The 21,073-nt window shown below is 37.3% G+C and overlaps 1 protein-coding gene and 1 long non-coding RNA gene across 2 annotated transcripts in view; one reads left to right on the forward strand and one right to left on the reverse strand.

The window, feature by feature from the left end:
- Window positions 1-21,073, reverse strand: part of LOC309510013 (uncharacterized protein) — a gene marked incomplete at its 3' end in the record, with an annotated part of 1,894,646 nt that overhangs the window by 995,942 nt on the left and 877,631 nt on the right. The window lies entirely within an intron of this gene.
- On the forward strand, window positions 10,330-11,602 carry LOC309510067. Its single transcript, XR_014210187.1, has 2 exons — window positions 10,330-10,459; window positions 10,566-11,602. It is a non-coding gene; the product is annotated as an uncharacterized lncRNA (long non-coding RNA).

Consider the following 21,073-nt stretch of genomic DNA (forward strand, 5'->3'; position numbering starts at 1 on the left):
TGGGGGAAAACGCAAGGTCGAGACGTGTTTTTAAAAGCTGAACTTCTTTTCAATTGAGCGCCGCATTTTTAGAACGCCGTGTCATGCGCGAGACGCTGCAGAAGAGCGAGCGAGCGTCCGTCTAGTGCGCATATGCCTAGAAAAGCAATGAAAAAGCGCGTTCTGTAGTTTCTCATTACGAGATGTTAAGTCATTATTACGAGAAAGTTTCTCATTATTACGAGATGTTAAGTCATTATTAAGAGAAAGTTTCTCATTATTACGAGATGTTAAGTCATTATTACGAGGAAGTTTCTCATTATTACGAGATGTTAAGTCATTATTACGAGAAAGTTTCTCATTATTATGAGATGTTAAGTCATTATTACGAGGAAGTTTCTCATTATTACGAGATGTTAAGTCATTATTACGAGAAAGTTTCTCATTATTATGACTTAAAGAATCTTTTTTTTTTTTTACTCAATGTGGCGGAAACGGGCTTCCATACTAACCTGCAAGATGCCCTTTAAGAGCAAATCATTTGTGACTCTAATGAGAGCTGTCTCAGTACTATGGTACGGTCTAAATCCTGACTGAAAATCCTCGCAGATATCATTTCTTTCTAAAAAGGAACATAGTTGTGAAGATAATGCCTTTTCTAGTATCTTTGACAGAAAAGGTAGATTCGAGATCAGCCTGTAATTGACTAATTTTGTAGGATCAAGTTGTGTTTTTTTTAACAAGTGGTTTAATCATAGCCAGCTTAAAGGTTTTTGGTACGTATCCTAGAGACAAAGATTAATTAATGATAGTAAGAAGAGAATCTATGACCTCTGGAAGCATCTCTTTCATTAGCTTAGTCGGTATAGGGTATAACATACATGTTGTCGGTTTAGATGATTTAATGAGTTTAGCGAATTCTTCCTCTCCTATAGCAATAAATGAATCAAATTTTTCCTTAGGGAGACTAAAATGCACTCCCTGATGCGATACTGTAGTCGACGGTTGCATAATTATAATTTTGTCCCTGATATTATCAATCTTATAAGTGAAGAAGTACATGAAGTCATTACTGCTGTGTTTACATTTCTGGGCTTGAAGCTTTCTTTTTCGTTAGTTTAGCCACTGTTTTTAGCCACAAGCTTCAAGCCCAGAAATGTAAACACAGCAGTAATGACTTCATGTACTTCTTCACTTATAAGATTGATAATATCAGGGACAAAATTATAATTATGCAACCGTCGACTACAGTATCGCATCAGGGAGTGCATTTTAGTCTCCCTAAGGAAAAATTTGATTCATTTATTGCTATAGGAGAGGAAGAATTCGCTAAACTCATTAAATCATCTAAACCGACAACATGTATGTTATACCCTATACCGACTAAGCTAATGAAAGAGATGCTTCCAGAGGTCATAGATTCTCTTCTTACTATCATTAATTAATCTTTGTCTCTAGGATACGTACCAAAAACCTTTAAGCTGGCTATGATTAAACCACTTGTTAAAAAAAACACAACTTGATCCTACAAAATTAGTCAATTACAGGCTGATCTCGAATCTACCTTTTCTGTCAAAGATACTAGAAAAGGCATTATCTTCACAACTATGTTCCTTTTTAGAAAGAAATGATATCTGCGAGGATTTTCAGTCAGGATTTAGACCGTACCATAGTACTGAGACAGCTCTCATTAGAGTCACAAATGATTTGCTCTTAAAGGGCATCTTGCAGGTTAGTATGGAAGCCCGTTTCCACCACATTGAGTAAAAAAAATAAAGATTCTTTAAGTCATAATAATGAGAAACTTTCTCGTAATAATGACTTAACATCTCGTAATAATGAGAAACTTTCTCGTAATAATGAGAAACTTTCTCGTAATAATGACTTAACATCTCGTAATAATGAGAAACTTTCTCGTAATAATGAGAAACTTTCTCGTAATAATGACTTAACATCTCGTAATAATGAGAAAATTTCTCGTAATAATCACTTAACATCTCGTAATAATGAGAAAATTTCTCGTAATAATCACTTAACATCTCGTAATAATGAGAAAATTTCTCGTAATAATCACTTAACATCTCGTAATAATGAGAAACTTTCTCGTAATAATGAGAAACTTTCTCGTAATAATGACTTATTTTCTCGCACTTCTACGCATGCGCAAAGCAGCGGAGCAGAAGGGCGTGCCGCACTAGCGACATCCCCTGGTTAAAGCCGTGTAAATGCATCACAGCAAACATGGCACGCTCTGCAGTGAATAACATTAATGATAAATGATCAATATATGAGATGGGCTTCCATAGCTAGATAGTCTTTTATTCATTTGTAATATTCATTTGTATTTTTGTGTATGAACAAGCAGCAACACAGAAGGGTGATCCATGGATTTCAAATAGATGGAGGAATGATAAGACAGCACACCTTTCCAAATCTGTTTAAGAACACTTATCTGGAAATCTGTGTAAGGGTCCGTTCATACAGAACGCGCTTTTTCATTGCTTTTCTAGGCATATGCGCACTAGACGGACGCTCGCTCGCTCTTCTGCAGCGTCTCGCGCATGACACGGCGTTCTAAAAATGCGGCGCTCAATTGAAAAGAAGTTCAGCTTTTAAAAACACGTCTCGACCTTGCGTTTTCCCCCATTCCACTGCCCAACTATGTTTAAATGTCGCCAAAGTCATAAACATCTTAAAGGTGATTTCTGTATTGATATCTTCCAGATGAACCTGCACATCAAATATCCTAGAAGCATCTGCAAAATACGTGTTATATTAACACACGTACCCATATATTTTATGAAGATGTTACACTTAAACTTGATGAATAAATGTAATATTCCTACTTTAATCTGATAGTTTTGTAAATTCATGTAACAATTTACCATGGTAACCATCCTGCTTCTGCATTCCACTTTCACACCTTATCGTGCGCATGGAAAAGTATGGAAGATATAGGCCTACTGATGATGTTATTTAATGATACTACAGATTGCACTTAGTAGATCACACTGACTTTAATGAAAACAACTGTTTTGCAGAGCGTGCCATGTTTGCTGTGATGCATTTACACGGCTTTGACCAGCGGATGTCGCTAGTGCGGCACGCCCTTCTGCTCCGCTGCTTTGCGCATGCGTAGAAGTGCGAGAAAATAAGTCATTATTTCGAGAAAGTTTCTCATTATTATGAGATGTTAAGTCATTATTACGAGAAAGTTTCTCATTATTACAAGAAAGTTTCTCATTATTACGAGATGTTAAGTCATTATTTCGAGAAAGTTTCTCATTATTACGAGATGTTAAGTCATTATTTCGAGAAAGTTTCTCATTATTACGAGATGTTAAGTCATTATTACGAGAAACTTTCTCATTATTACAAGAAAGTTTCTCATTATTACGAGATGTTAAGTCATTATTACGAGAAAGTTTCTCATTATTACAAGAAAGTTTCTCATTATTACGAGATGTTAAGTCATTATTTCGAGAAAGTTTCTCATTATTACGAGATGTTAAGTCATTATTTCGAGAAAACATCTCGTAATAATGAGAAACTAAGTCATTATTTCGAGAAAGTTTCTCATTATTACGAGATGTTAACTCATTATTTCGAGAAAGTTTCTCATTATTACGAGATGTTAACTCATTATTTCGAGAAAGTTTCTCATTATTACGAGATGTTAAGTCATTATTTCGAGAAAGTTTCTCATTATTACGAGATGTTAAGTCATTATTTCGAGAAAGTTTCTCATTATTACGAGATGTTAAGTCATTATTTCGAGAAAGTTTCTCATTATTACGAGATGTTAAGTCATTATTTCGAGAAAGTTTCTCATTATTATGACTTAAAGAATCTTTATTTTTTTTACTCAATGTGGTGGAAACGGGCTTCCATACTAACCTGCAAGATGCCCTTTAAAGGGATAGTTCACTTTGAAATTAATTTTTGGTATGTTTTAGCTTACCTCAAGGGCATCCAAGATGTAGGTGTCTTTTTTTCCGCAGTAGTTTCAATTTTGATATTTTTAGGTCAAACCGTTCTTGTCTGTTAGTCATATAATGCAGGTCTATGGTCACGGTCTCAAAACACAAGCACAGAGTCCAAATTAAAACAATTCCCCGTCGTCCAAATTAAACAATTCCCCATCGTAAGTACACATTGATGGCCTAAGACACGAAACGAGCGGTTTGTGTGAGAAAACGAACAGTATTTATATCGTTTTTACCTCTTATACGCAGCCATGTCCAAGTGATCTGATCTGACGTGTACGCAGACTGGTGCATAGATATATACACTAGATGTCGCCTTAAAGACATTCGTTCCAATGAACTGCCGTAGACAAGGCGAGATCTAGTGTGTATATATCTATGCACCAGTCTGCGTACACGTCAGATCAGATCACTTGGACATGGCTGTGTATAAGTGGTAAAAACGATATAAATACTGTTCGTTTTCTCACACAAACCGCTCGTTTCGTGTCTTAGGCCATCAATGTGTACTTACGATGGGGAATTGTTTAATTTGGACGACGGGGAATTGTTTTAATTTGGACTCTTGTGCATGCTCTTTGAGACCGTGACCATAGACCTGCATTATAATTATGACTGACAGACAAGAACGGTTTGACCTAAAAATATCAAAATTGAAACTACTGCGGAAAAAAAGACACCTACATCTTGGATGCCCTTGAGGTAAGCTAAAACATACCAAAAATTAATTTCAAAGTGAACTATCCCTTTAAGCGCAACGGAGCAACTGTGTCTAAAGTGCTGGAAAAGAGAGAGTTAAAAGTTTCTGTTGCAATATCGAGTTCTTCTAAGCTATCTGGGATGCTGAGATGATGAAACTGATTAGGAAGATTATTAATAAAGCAATCTTTAGTGGCAGAAGTGATAGGTCTAACATATTTGTAACACGGGGTCGGCTTTGCAGCCTTGGCTAAATGAAGTTTACACGAGACTAGATAATGATCTGAGATGTCATCGCTCTGCTGCAGAATTTCAACGGCATCAACATTTATTCCGTGTGATAATATTAGATCTAGAGTATGATTACAATGTCTTTAAATGCCAATCCCAATGCATCTTTTTCATTATCTATATGTACTGTATATTAAAATCACCAACAATTAGTACTTTATCTGCAGCCAATACTAACTCTGATAGAAAATCAGCAAATTCTTTGATAAAGTCTTTATGGTGCCCTGGTGGCCTGTATACAGTAGCCAGCACAAATCTCAAACGTGATTTATCATTTACACTATATATTGCTATATTAAGCACCAACACTTCAAAATAATTATATTTGAAACTAGACTTCTTGGTAATTCAAAAAATATTACTATAAATTACAGCAACACCTCCCCGTTTGCCTTTCAGATGAGGCTCATGTTTATAACTGTAATCTAGAGGGGTGGTCTCATTTAAAGTAATGTAATCGTTTGGTTTTAGCCAGGTTTCTGTCAAACACAGCACATCTAGATTACAGTCTGTAATCATATCAATAACAATATGTGCTTTTGAAGTAAGGGATCAGAAGTAAAAATTTATCAGATAAATATTTTTTTCAATTTTTTTTGCATAAATCTATTAATCAACCTCAGTCCTGCTCAAAACTACTAAATGTTTTAAAAAAAAATCAGGATTTTAACTCTTTAATTGCCAAATTCATAAATGATGTCACCGATTTGGGAAAAAAAACACACATAATGACTTATTTTCAATATAAAATGTGAATGTGGACTGGATTTTTTTTTTTAGCTTTTATCACAGTCTTGGACATGTCAAAGATTAGAAACAACATTGGTTTTGATGCATTGTTAGTTTTTGTGTAGCATCAGATTTTAACTTTTTCTCTCTCATTTACTGTTCGTGGCTGTTTTTGCCCCATAGACTTCCATTATAACCACATTTTTTGATTGCAAAGCCATGACACCATATAATCATGCATTTTTGATTGTTGGTGGTTTTCCCTGTTGGGAAGAGGTACAATTTGTAATTTTTACTGTTGATAACCAGGTGGCACCATTAACCCTTTAGATAGGCCTGTGCAAAAAAAAGCTTAGTTTCTGGCTTTTACATGGAGTTATATGGAGTATAATAGCATATTTGTGTGTGTGTGTGTGTGCGTGTGTGTGCGTGTTTGTGTTTGTGAGAGAGAGTATGAGAACTCACCTTGATACGTCTGAGAAAATCAAAATATGCACCTCAGCTCTCAGAACTACATGGAGTAAACAAAAACAAAGTAAGTGTATTTATGCATCTGCTGCCTTTTGATGGTGAGAAATGCAGACTAAACAAAGCAAGTGGATTTAAACACTTGCATGCAAGCCTGCTGGTCATTTGATGGTGAGAAGAGCAGCAAGCAACATGAGAAAGGGCTTGACTTGTAGTGAAGTTTTAGAGATGATTATGCAGCCTGACCCCTCCAGCGAGCTGCAGGATGTATCGTCTTCTCCCTCTGACACCACAGACTCAGGAGAGTCAGATCCTGATTTGGATGTGGCATCCTCATCATCCTCTCTAGCTTCTACTGAAGGCGAGGAAGATTCAGAGGATCCTGGATCTGGGTGGATTGGGAGAAACGGCGAAGTGTGGTTTTCCACCAACGCGGAGACAATTCCCTTTCTTCAGCCTGCCAGAGGCGTGACTCCAGGGCCGACGCGCTATGCCATCGCAAGGGTCCAGAACATGGATTCTGTGTTCAACGGATTCTGTTTTTTACGGAGCAGATGACTGACCTCATTGTCAGCATGACCAACCTCCATGCGCGCCGCACAAAAATTGAGAGACTGGACCGGGGTGGACTCCACAGATCTCCGTGCCTACATGGGGTCTGTGGGATCATCGCCTTCCCCTCCTATTTTTACTCCGTAAAAAACAGATTGAACACAGAATCCATGTTCTGGACCCTTGCGATGGCATAGCGCGTCGGCCCTGGAGTCACGCCTCTGGCAGGCTGAAGAAAGTTGTCTCCGCGTTGGTGGAAAACCACACTTCGCCGTTTCTCCCAATCCACCCAGATCCAGGATCCTCCGAATCTTCCTCGCCTTCAGTGGAAGCTAGAGAGGATGATGAGGATGCCACATCCAAATCAGGATCTGACTCTCCTGAGTCTGTGGTGTCAGAGGGAGAAGACGATACATCCTGCAGCTCGCTGGAGGGGTCAGGCTGCATAATCATCTCTAAAACTTCACTACAAGTCAAGCCCTTTCTCATGTTGCTTGCTGCTCTTCTCACCATCAAATGACCAGCAGGCTTGCATGCAAGTGTTTAAATCCACTTGCTTTGTTTAGTCTGCATTTCTCACCATCAAAAGGCAGCAGATGCATAAATACACTTACTTTGTTTTTGTTTACTCCATGTAGTTCTGAGAGCTGAGGTGCATATTTTGATTTTCTCAGACGTATCAAGGTGAGTTCTCATATTCTCTCACTCACACACTCACACACACACACACACACACACACACACACACACACACACACACACACACACACACACTCACACTCTCTCTCTCACACACACACACACACACACACACACACACACACACACACACACACACACACACACACACACACACACACACACACACACACACACACACACACACACACACACACACACACACACACACACACACACACAGGGTTAATGGTGCCACCTGGTTATCAACAGTAAAAATTACAAATTTAACCTCTTCCCAACAGGGAAAACCACCAACAATCAAAAATGCATGATTATATGGTGTTATGGCTTTGCAATCAAAAAATGTGGTCATAATGGAAGTCTATGGTGCAAAAACAGCCACAAACAGTAAATGAGGGAGAAAAAGTTCAAATCTGATGCTGCACAAAAACTAACAATGCATCAAAACCAATGTTATTTCTAATCTTTGACATGTCCAAGACTGTGATAAAAGGTAAAAAAAAATCCAGTCCACATTCACATTTTATATTGAAAATAAGTCATTTTGTGTTGTTTTTTTCCAAAATCAGTGACATCATTTATGAATTTGGCAATTAAAGAGTTTTAAACATTTAGTAGTTTTGATCAGGACTGAGGGTGATTAATAGATTTATGCAAAAAAAATTGAAAAAAATATTTATCTGATACATTTTTACAGCAGTTTAAAGTAGTGGCTGTTTTCAGCCACGAACATAACGAAAGGGTAGTGAATTTGAACAATGCACAAGGGTTAAGGACATTATGGAATTAAGATAATGTCTGTACTATGTTATGATTGTACTGTACAATTAAATACAATCGTTGCAAACTAAAGTCTGCAGTCTGAACACTTTACCTCAGAGCGTCCGTTAACTGAATGAATTGAGAATATCACCTGAAAATCCGATAACATCAGCCGTTTTCATCCACACAGCTGATTTCCTTAAATGAATGTAAAACTAAATGTATATTGCAGGACAGGGTGAAGTCAGTATACATTAACGACGATTTTAGACAAATATGAGACAAAAATGTAAATGGCGCTCTGTGGCACAGCAGGATTTTGAACAAGGTCCTGAGCCGTTGATGGGCGCCGCGGACAGACGCCGAATGGCGCGCAGGTTTGCACTGCGTTGAGATTTTATGCAACAGGAACTTTTCTGAATGCTGTTGGTGACACAGTGGGTCTCAGTAAAGCTTCTGTGTCATGGGTGGTATACAGGGTATCTTGTACCATGTTTTTGTATCTTTTCTGTACGTCTTTAACGCTCCGCTCAGTGATCGGATTAACGCTGTTAAAGGGATAGTTCGGCCAAAAATGATATTAAACCCATGATTTACTCACCCTCAAGCCGTTCGAGATGCATATGTCAATCATTTTTCAGACGAACACATTTTCAGTTATTTTAGAAAATGTTTTGGATCTTTCAGTGGTTATAATGTCAAGTTATGGGGTCCACCTCCTTCAAGTCCCAAAAATGTGCATGCATCCTTCACAAAACTAATCCATCCGGCTCCAGGGGGATAAACGAAGGCCTTCTGAGGGTGTAATCCGTGCGGTTTTGTCGTAAAAATATACATATAACCACTGAAAGATCTAAGACATTTTCTAAAATAACTGAAAATGTGTTCGTCTGAAAAATGATTGACATATGCATCTCGAACGGCTTGAGGGTGAGTAAATCATGGGTTTAATATCATTTTTTGCTGAACTATCCCTTTAACTGTCGAAGCAATCTTTTTCCAAATTAAACATTTCTTCTTGTTACTACATTCTCCGCTAAATTTCAAGTAAAATGTCCTTGTAACTGTTATACTCCAACAAACACATATTTTCCGCTGGGGTAAACTGCACTGAGCGGTTGAATGCGCTTACTCGATCCGCCATGTTTTTTGTTTTGAAAATGTCTTATTTTACCCAGAATGCATTGCAGTGTAGTCCTACTTAAGATAGTCAGAGTCTTAAGTGCTTTGTGCAACGGTCTGATTTAGATGTCTATCTGAAGTCTGACTATCTACTATATCTAAGCCATAGTCAAAGTCTATCTTTGTGAAACCAGCCGCAGATTGTCATGTTTTATCTCTAAGACTATGAGCCAAATTACTGGAGAGAAGAGCAGCACCATCCCAGGAGGGATGAATACCATCTCTTTTCAACAGGTCAGGTCTGCCCCAAAAACTTTTCCAATTGTCTATGAATTCTATATTATTTTGCCATTGAGTGAACACAATCTACTAACTATCTCATCACTCCTGCGAACAGGAAGGGGGCCAGAGCAAATTACAGTGCCTGACATCGTACTGGAAAGTTCACACACCTCTTTAATATTAATTTTGGTGATCTCCGACTGGCGGAGTCAAACATCATTTGTGTCGACGTGAATAATAATCTTAGAGAATTTACGATTAGCATTAGCCAGCAGCACTTTTAAATTTGCTTTGATGTCAGGCGCTCTGGCTCCCGGCAAACATGTGACTATGGTGGCTGGTGTCTCTATTTTCATGTTCTGTGTAATAGAATCACCAATAACTAGGGCACAATCAACAGGATTCTCAGTGGGTGATTCACTGAGTGGGGAGAACCTGTTTAATGTTGTTATCGGAACGGAAGAGCGGTGTTTTGTCCTGCGACTATAGCGTCTCATCGTCAACCAATAGTGCATGTAAGCTGTGCTTTGACCTGTGATTGCATATATGGATATATATATATATATATATATATAATAATTCGTTACATTTATATAGCGCTTTTTCTGAGACCTCAAAGCGCTTACATATACTTCCTTTCCTTACCTTTTTTCTTTTAGGCACATGAGGTTTTTTCTTTACCTACTCTCTGGGTTTCTTTTGTTTCTCGTTCTTCCTCTCATGACAGTATCTTATTTCCAAACATTTTTAGGTGAGGATCGATACCTGGAACCAGTCGTGGAGGAGGATCTTTTCCATATTAATCCGCTTGGCTGGATTACTTTCCATGCATGAATGGATCAGATCCCTGCATTCTGTGAAGAGGGGAGAGATGTCCGGTTATTATTGTAAGTGTTATACTTTGTGTAACTGCTCACATTATTTTAAGCAGTAATAAAAGTTCCTGTATGACCCGTCCACATGCTCTCACCTTTGGAAATGTCTTCTGTGTAGGAGGGCTCACCAAACATCTGAGGGAGGTACCGGTACTCGCCAGGATACTTCCCAGACAGCATCTTGAACATCAGTACGCCTAAACAATACACTGTTGCAGGCTTGCCATGATACTTTCCATGCCTGACCCACTCAGGGGGAGCATAATCTCTTGTGCCTGGAAGAAAGAACAAGATTTCGTCCATTGCAATGAATTTGTATTTCCATAGCTTTTTGTCGATTTATTCACCATAGATTTGTGGAATAATACGTACCACTGAATTTCGAATAAGAAGACTTCTTCAAGCGTTTGCTACAACCGAAGTCTATTAATTTGACCTGCAAGGTGTTTGGGTTGATGAGCAGGTTTTCCAGCTTGATGTCGCTGTGGAAGACGCCCCTCTCACTGCATATTCTTGCAGCAGTGACAACCTGACGCATCACAGCTCGTGCCGTCGATTCCTTGAGGATGCCACCATTTTGCAGTAAAAATATCCTCATATCTACACATGGCGTGGGCCGCTCTAAGACCAGTAGATATTCCTCTGGTGTCTCGTACCAGTCCAGCAGCTTTATTATTTGAGGAACACTGGGATTTTTGTTCATAAGAGCCATCATAGCGACCTCATTTGGAGGGGATTTGCCGAATAGACCCTACAGGAGAGATAATAGTTATACAAAAGTGAGATAATTAGGGGACATGGTTTAATTTAAATGAATTACTACAGAATTATGTCCTGCATTTGGGTAAGTATAGGTTTGAAGAGTTAAGTAATTGAAATACTGGAAATAGTTACTAAAGTTTCGGTCACTTTTACTGTCGACCGGCAAAAATTTTCAGGGCAAAATTTTGTCATTTTAATGGGAATTTTTGCGTGAGGGTAAAGTCACGCGAATGAACTGTGCTGACTAACAGAAAGCTGCTTGGTTCGGAAGTTCATACGCTATTGACAATGGTCCTTTTGTGACTGCAAAATTTTGTTAAAATGTCCTATTGTTAATGTGACTGTGTACTCTGAGAGTAATAAAACGAAGAGAGGAATTGCCTACTTACAATATGGACATTTTCCATGGCTTCTGTCTTCAGCACATGTTTGATTGCCACCTGTTCTCCAAGGGAAAGAAAAAATAAGAATTTTTTTGTAAGAATGTTTTACAATTAATTAACTATATGTGCAGAGGTCACATGATTCCAGTAATTAACCTTGATGTAACTTTTAATGAATTTAAATTCCAACTTCCAAGAGTGCAAAAAAAACTACCTTTCTTGAATCAGACAAACGGATCCCGTCGTAGACGCATCCATATGATCCTCTACCCAGCATTTTCATAGTTTCATAGTCCTGCGAGACTTCACCTGTTAAAAAAAAAGAGGGACATACAAAATTTACAGTATAAACCACAAAAAAACATAAAAAATTCACATTAAAAATAGCTGTAGAATGGACACATTATTGTGGTGCCTCACACAACCAAAATCCATCCTCAGTTCACATTTTCATTTGGATAATAAAGACAATGTCCAGAAAAACATGTTAAAATGTAGGTACTTTTTGCACATTTTATGAGTCATGTTGGGGCTTGTTATATAAACTGACCTGTCTTTCCCTTTGAACTTATATGGATAATGTCATCCGATGTCGAAGCTGAGTTGATGTTCTCCTCAGTCATAGATGGCACAGGCAGAGAAGGACTGCTGTTGTGTGAGATGATGCCACTTTGCTCTTGCCTGGTAATGTCTTTATCACCATCCGGCACACTGGTGGGAGAAGACACACAGCTGTGCCTGCTGTACACTGAGTTGTGTTCAGTGTCGCTGTTGTGTTCAGCTTCCCCATCAGAGCATCTCTCAGGCTGTTGGCTGCTGTCATTTCTGCACTGACTCTGTTGGGCTTCGGTGGAAGTGTTCTTGGATTTCCGAGACAAAACCCATCTAAGGAACTTCCCTTTCTTCTTCTTCTCTACTTTCTCTGGGACAGGCCTTGGCGACACAGATGCAGCAGCATCTTCCTTTACAATGTAACTGTGAGATTTGCACTGACCCATTGCTCCAGATGTCTCTCTGATGTTCTGTCACTAACTTATCACAAGTTCACTGAACGTAAATTGCACAGATCGAAATGAAATACTAAAAATCATGAGATATAACACAGATCAAGAGATATAAAACAATTAGAGCAATTTTTCACCACAGATGTAACAGAAATACTAGTCAGATCGCTTGTACTACAGACCAGAAATCAACTGAACTGCTAGAAAACCAGAGAAGAGTTCTATGGGCGACTCTGCCTGTGACGTCACGAGTAGTGACGCGCGTCGGCCGGTTGCCAAGGGATTTTTTCGAATGTTTTTTTTCGAATGAAACTTTCAAAGATAACTGCTATTGTTTTGACAGAAAATGTATATCTTTATTAACTTATATGTAAGGGAAAATCCACGGCTTGGTGTGCATTAATTTTCCCCCCAAAATTAATCAAATGTGCCCATCTCAAACAAATATCAGTGATAATATTGTGGTCAATAAAACAAAATCAATTTGATTATAATTAACATGATAACGTACGTTCAAAACTAAAGTAGCCTAAATTCACCTTTATTTTTATGTATCTGTCAGTCTGAGACTTCGTTGCCATAACGCAATATGTCACTTGCGTGTGTCTTGCTTCGGACTTGACTGACGGGTCTAAATAGTCTAACGGCAGGCTTAAACGTAGCTAAATAAATGTATGCGTTTTAAAACGAAAATGCACTACTAGTGTAAACGTAGATGTTCCACAGTCTGCTCGGGAACCGATGCTCTCGATACAAATATGGTTCTTTCATTGAGTAGTCGACGGCAGGAAGAAATCAAACCAAACAATTTCTAAACTTTTTTTTTCAATGATCAAAGGTAGTGTGTCGATTCAATTAAAAATACACATATCACATATTTTAAAATATATCATAATTCATTGTTCATCATGTTTGTTCGAATTTCAGGAGATCTCTCCTGCCAGGCTGTTGTCGAAAATAAGATATTGTTCTTAAGTGACTTGCCTGGATACATAAAGGTTAATTAATTAATTCATTGCAATTTATATGCTACAGTTTTTTGAGTCCAGGAACACATCAAGACTAAAATTTGAGCTAAAAACAGCGCGCTGTCAAAGCACGTTAAGACGCTGCTCCGCCAATCTCCAGCAGGGGGCGCTCAGTATTAGCGTCGATAGAAAACACCAGTCCGCATGGAGTGAGTGAGTGTAGCAAACAGACTCATGCATGCTTTCCTCACGTTTGATGTGTGCGTATAGTACCAACTTGATTTATGTACTTCAGCTCATGTTAACTGTTTGATGAAGTCAATTTATTATGTTGGTTGATATTCCTTGTTTAAGGAAGCTTTACATAGAAGTAGTGATTGATTTGTGTTCATGTATTCAAATGATGTTGCTTATTGTTCATGAAAGTGTTTCTGCTACATCTCATTGTATGCATCTGTTTAGTTAGCCTATTGAATTGTGTTTCTGTTATGTTATATATTGATTTATATTATTATATGCGTTGCTTTAGACCACACACCCATGAAAACACCAGTGTACTCATTTGTGCTTATGTGCTGAACCTTTATTGAAGCTGTGTGGAATTAATGAGGAGAAAATAAAGAATCAAAGAACTTTCATGCTGCACTGTAAACAATTATGCACTGTTAACTTAGTTAAAATAAGTTCATATACTTAGGCTAATTGTTTGTGCTCTGTTTACATTACTAATTTAGCCAACTCCAAATGTTTTATTTGAATCCAATTTGTGTGTGAATAAAATCTGTTAAATAAACTTATTTAAAACGAACCGCTGTACCTGAAAATATAAAACGATCTGTAATCATTACTTCTGCAATCCAAAAGTATGGGAAAATTGATAACACAATAGATGCACTACTTATTTGGGACACAAGCTGCAAGATTGTCACACTATCTCACAAACATAAAAACAAACATTTAACTTTAATATAAAGAACATTTTTCCTTGCCCTCCATCTATCCTTTCAATCACATCTCTCCATGTATCCTAACTATCCACCCTTCTATACTGTCCTGTCTCGTCTTCTCACACGAAAGAACAAAACACTTGCTTCCTGTACTTATTCACCAGGATAAACTCCTGGCAAATGTTTTCCTTTCTGACTTTATCCAGTATTACTTTGTGAATGTGATAGACTGATACAATGTGAATCTGCAACATTGTGCTTCTCAGCCAGGTCTTCAACCTCCTCGGAGCACCGAAGCTCCTCTCCTCTTCAGCAGAGGCAGGAACAACCACAAGAAGTCGTACAAGTGCTTCTACTTGGTTGAAAAGGCCACGAAGTTCAGGCAACTGATTCCTCAGAATAGTTGCGGCCTCTGAACTGGTTGGGTATGTGTTTTGGAGCTTAAACATGTTCAGCTGCACCTTCAGTGACCTTTGGTTTAAATTCAGGATACTGGTCCACCACAGCAGTGTTTTCAGACCAACCTGATCAAACCTCTCCTTCAGTATCCAGCACCTTGAAGCTGATGACGGTCCAGTGCTAATGTAAGTGCTTTTAAGTAGTAGTTACTACAGTTATAACGTTAGTCTGTGTGGTAAAAAAAAAAAAAAATTGTCAGTTCTGTGATCGTGCTTTTGAATCGTTGTCAGAATTTTGCTAGCACAAGAAAATCCATGTTCCTAATGTTGTTTTTAAATGTAGGCTAGTATTCCTGATTGCCATGCCATGGTCCTACAACTACTCCCACCATTCAAAGAGAAGTTAGACGGTGTTATCCTTAAAGCAGATAAGTAGAGATTATTCAACAAATCTCATTAATCTGTAATGTTTTATGTTTTGGTTCTGTTGATCATGGTTGTGCTGTCCTTTTAAAAAATTGTTTCAGGAATTTGCAACGCTGATGTCCTGCAATCTACATTTGCCAGTGGAGTCCACACTTTATGTTGCTTGGTATGTAAACATTGGGTAGTTTTAACCTAAAATGAAAAGCCATCATTTACTCACCCCACTGCAAAATATGTTTTTCTTAATTAGTGTTTTTTTCTTGTTTCCAGTCCAGATATCTAAAATTCTTATGAAGAAGCATTTAATAGACAAGTAAAAATTGGATTGTTTTCTGAAAGAATAAGTCAAAATTAAGTGAGTTTATGCTTAAAACAAGCAAAATAATATGCCAGTGCGTTTTAACATTCTAACCCTAATCAATTTTAATGTTTAGGTGAAAAATTTTATTCATAGAACTATGAATAGACAACTACATCGAACCACAGTGAAACCCACAATAGTTATTTTAATTATTAATATTATTTATTTATTCATTAATTTTTTAAAAACATTTTTTAATTACAGGTCAATCTCTAAGCGACCAGTAGTGGACATTACGTTTGGAAGGTCAAGGTGTGTGTGAAAGGATCACAGCATCTTCATCACTGGCCTGGCAGCGCTGTTTGCCTCCTCCTATGAGTTCAGCTTGCAGTACCAGGAAGAGGCAGCACCTTGAGTTTGTTCAGAGGTTAGTCATTAGCATATTTGCCATTCATATAAATATTATAAATATAATAATATATAAATAGCTGACTACTGGTATAAACAATATGGCCATGGTTTCCATACTGGGCTTAGCTTAAGCCGGGTCTAGGCCTTAATCAAATTAGGGTATTTAAGCAGCTTTTATAAAAATGTCTAATAAAAAAAAAAAACCATTACTGGTGTGCATCTCGAGACAAAACAGTGGCAGTCACATATTTTAAGATATGTCAGTGCAAGTTGTTTTCAGTTAAATGATTAGTGAAAATTCTGTCATTAATTACTCACCCTCATGTCGTTCCAAACCTGTAAGACCTTTGTTAATCTTCAGAACACAAAGATAAGATATTTTTGATGAAATCTGAGAGGTTTCTGAACCACCCATAGACAGCAACGTCTTTGCAACTTTCAAGGTAGTCAAAACATCGTTTATATAATCCATGTAACTACAGTGGTGCAATCTTAATATTATGAAGCGATGAGAATTCCTTTTGTGCACAAAAACAAAATAACGACATTATTCAACAATCTCTACTCTTTCATGTCATTCTCCTACGCTGTTGACGTAGTGTAAACAGTGTCAAGTCACCTTAGCGCTTTTAACAATATAGATTGTTTCAAAGCAGCTTTACAGTGATAATAGGAAAGTACAGTAACATAGATTGTTTAGGCTTTACAGCAGCTCTAGAATAAATTTATCAGATCGACTATTTTTGACCGTCAAAATGCCGGCGGACACAGCTTCAGTGAGTTGTTCAAAATCTTTCTTTTTAGTAAACTCTGTGTACACAAACAATGTTCTCCATGCTGGAGTTCATGTGTAGAGCCCCTGGTGATACTGAGAGCAAAGTTTCATGTTGTGTCGAGCCTTCTTAGTGTTTTAAAAATAGCGATTTTTGATGCTATCATAGTCGTGCCCCAAGCACTCCCATTCAAAAGGCAATTTGACCGAAAACGAAAATACGGTCAAACTTAAAAGTGACGTTTCCATCCTAATTATGCTTTTAAACGAAAGTTTGCCTCGGGTAGATTAACAAAAAGAGGTTGCATTTTGGCAAGAGTTATCCTTTAACGCTCTCCGGCCCACTCATCTACACAAAACAGTGCCTGGTGGCTCGAGAACGCAAACCCTGTTATAGATTTCAAGGTGCAAGCCTTGAAAAAAAGCCAGTGCAGTGCTTCTGGGTTCTACGTCAGAACGTAGGCTTATTATTGGCCGACTCTGGTCGTGTGTGATGACCCAGGAGCTAGCCAATAGTGAGCCTACGCTCTGATGTACAATCCATAAGCGCTGCACTGTTTACACTACGTCAACAGTGTAGGAGAATGACATGGAAAAGAAGAGATTATTCAACAATGTTGTTATTTTGGGGTTATTTTGCGCACAAAACCACGGGGTCAAATTTGACCCCTGTTAATTGCTGCTACCCCAAAAAAAAAAAAATGGTCAAATTTTACTTCAAAAGCCCAGAGTGCCACTTCTGGCCCCTGCATAGAGACACCTAGTGGATGAATATTGAACTCACAAGTGCCAGAGTGGTAGTAATATGATGGCTGACCACATGCTGTTTTGTTGAGCTGGAAACCTAGCCAAACAAAATCGTCTTCTCAGCAAACCAGCGGATGGTAAAATTGTGTATTTTTTGTTCATCTATTTAGTATTAGCTTGCAGAATGCCTAGAAGTATGTTTTATATTATTTTGGGATAAATTAGCAACTCTGAGCTAGTTCAAAAAACGATGGGCCAAAAATGACCCTCTGGGTGTATGGGTTAAAAACATGTTGGGTCAAAAATGACCCTCTGGTTCTTTGAGTGACTTTTATGGAGAATGGTGACAGTCCTGTGTTTGGCTAAAGCCTTGAAATAAATAAAGTAGTATATCTTTTCAGGGAGTATGGCCACTCCCTTTTCAGGACAGGGAAAGCAGCAGAGAAAGGTCACTGTAACACAAGTATTGGAGCAACTTGAAGCTGATGATAGTGTGAGTTCCTCTCTCTAGCAGAACAGATTTTTGGATAAGCAAAGACCCATGGTGTTAGTTTTTTTCAGTCGTGATTTTGGCCTTGTGTTCTTGTTTCCATTGGCCAAAGTGTTTGTACATTTGATATCCAGTTCTAACATGCAACAAATAAAGCAAAAAAACAAAACAAAAAAACATTGTTAAATGTAGCTGTGTGGTTGACTGATTATTTTCCTAAATTTAAAATAGTTTGCATTGACGGTGTTTGTTATTGTTATTCTGTGAAATGATACACCTAAAGCCCATGGGTCAAATTTGGCCCTAATCCTAAATTAGGGAATAAAGGGTTCAAATTTTAAAAGTGGATATTTTGGTGTTCAGTGAACTTATAGAAGTAATTTAATGCATAGTTCATAATTTTCCAAAGAAGAAAAGTGTTCTTGGGTTCTCCAGGGTTAAGGTTGAACCAACGTTGTTATATACTATTTACTGATGTTTTTACTACCTTTCTGGGCTTTGACAGTTGCAATGACATTGATGTCAATGGAGGGACAGAAACCTCTCAGATTTCATTAAAAATATCTTAATTTGTGTCCCGAAGATGAACGAAAGTCTTGAGGGTGAGTAATAATGACAGAATTTTCATTTTTGGGTGCAAACATGCATTTTAGTCTGGTAAATGTCATGTTTAACATTATCATGTAGTCATGTATGCAATTCACATTGCAAGGCTTGCAATTAAGTTAAATTATTTCTGTCACAAAGGTTTGGGCTGGATTCTGGCAATGTGTGCTCTAAACTGAGAGTCTATGACTGCCTTTCCACTGATACTCTGATGGGACCTGATGAGGGGATGATATTGTTAATGAGCTGGGTGATGAGTAGACAAAAGTTGTAGAATAAACTTTAAATCTGGCAACCCCACTTCCAAAAGTTTAGTTAGTTGACAGTGCGCTTGTAAACAGACACATTGAGTTGATGTATTTTAACCAGGGCAGAAGAAATATCAGTTATTGATCACAACATCCAATATTGCATTTTTTTTTTTCATGTTGTTTAGTTTTATCCAAACAAATTAGTCGTTAAAACCGATATCTGGTTTTTATTTACACGTCTTTTGTGCTGTCTCTCTCTGTCAAAATATATAAACTCAGTCCATAATATTTCATTGTTTTTTTCTCTTTCTTTTCTGCCTTTTAGACGCTTTCTTGACATCAATCCTGAACGTGGATCAAAAACAAAGAAAGGACAAGTAACTTCAAAGAAAACTGGCCAAGTTATGCAAAAAAAAGAACACCACTGTAAGCCTACAGGTTTCCTCACTTCTGCGAAAACTTGCAGACTTTGAATGGGATTTCGTTTGCACTTTTATGGACTTCAAAACAGAAACAGCACTTCACTGCCATTATAAAGCTTGGAAGAGCCAGGACATTTTTTTAAATAACTCCGATTGTATTCGTCTGAAAGAAGAATGTCATCTAGACCTAGGATGACTTGAGGGTGAGTAAATCATGTGCTAATTAAAAATATTTGGGTGAACTATCCCTTTAATTAAGCGCTTAGTTATACCTGTTTGTTGTTAAAGTGTTAAAATTGCATTTTATGTTTAAAAAAATTCAGCCAACATGTTCACAGAAGGCAATTTTCTGATCTTTGCTTTTAACCAAATGTTGTTTTCTTTTTCCTAGTGTGGCTACTCTTATGAAACCTTAACGTATAATATTTTAATTATGTAATTATAAAAGCAGCATTCCCTGTAAAATACAATTTATTGCTGTAGACAAGTTTAATATTGTAAAAGTATGTGGGTTATACTGTATTTGGTAATTACAGTGGAGTACTGTAAATGCTTTTTACTGTACTAGTGCTGTAAAAATACAGTATGTGAGGAAACTACACACTAGAAGCCTATTAGGCCATGGCATTGTTTCTTTTGTTGCTAAAAAAAAGACATGTTCAATAAAAATATAATTGGATCAGTGTAATGTTGCAGTTGTATGTGTGTATTTTACATGGCTCTATTGATTGAAAGATATTTTGAGTTTCAGGAACTAAAAGTTAAGTTGGGCCCGTTAGAATATATAATTTAGTTGAATTGGTAATGGAGTAATGCTTACTTAACAAGCTGAGTTAAATAAATGGGTGGGGAATGATTGTTTAAACTAAGTATCTTCAGTTACTGTAACTCGGTTATAAGTACATTCAACTTAAATGTTCTATTCCATTCCATTATGGGCTTAAGTACATTGAACGTAGTCCACTTGTCTTATTCAACTAATGCTTCATTACTTAAAAAATTTAAGGCAACGAGTTACCTTGGTTTTTTTAAGTAGATTCTACTTATCCGGGTTTACAGTGAGGAAAACCGTTCTAGGTAGGGCTGTTGAGTTACTATGTTATGAGGTATATATATATATCAATCATGGGTTTGCATACATAATATGAGATTTTTTACACAAGAAAAAAGAATCTACAAGATTGAATATCTTAATATATATTTTCTTAAATAATTCATTATAATACATTTAAAAAAATCATTTTTTTGTTAGTTATAGGCCCAGGCCTGAGGGATGAAACGAGAGTTAAATTCAACAAGAAAAAGAGGAAAACAAAGCAATAAGCCACTTTTGCTTGTGGATGAAAATGTTTGGATATAAAATAAAGAAATTAACAACATATTCAAGAGATGACAATTTTGGGATTTCGTAATAAAAATAAATAATATCGTTAAAGGGATAGTTCACTTTGAAATTAAATTTTGGTATGTTTTAGCTTACCTCAAGGGCATCCAAGATGTAGGTGTCTTTTTTTCCGCAGTAGTTTCAATTTTGATATTTTTAGGTCAAACCGTTCTTGTCTGTCAGTCATATAATGCAGGTCGATGGTCACTTGTCTCAAACAGCATGCACAGAGTCCAAATTAAAACAATTCCCCGTCGTCCAAATTAAACAATTCCCCATCGTAAGTACACATTGATGGCCTAAGACACGAAACGAGCGGTTTGTGTGAGAAAACGAACAGTTTTTATATCGTTT

Source organism: Leuciscus leuciscus, assembly GCF_965113295.1.
Source record: "Leuciscus leuciscus genome assembly, contig: SUPER_11_unloc_1, whole genome shotgun sequence".
In the NCBI taxonomy this organism is placed as follows: domain Eukaryota; kingdom Metazoa; phylum Chordata; class Actinopteri; order Cypriniformes; family Leuciscidae; genus Leuciscus; species Leuciscus leuciscus.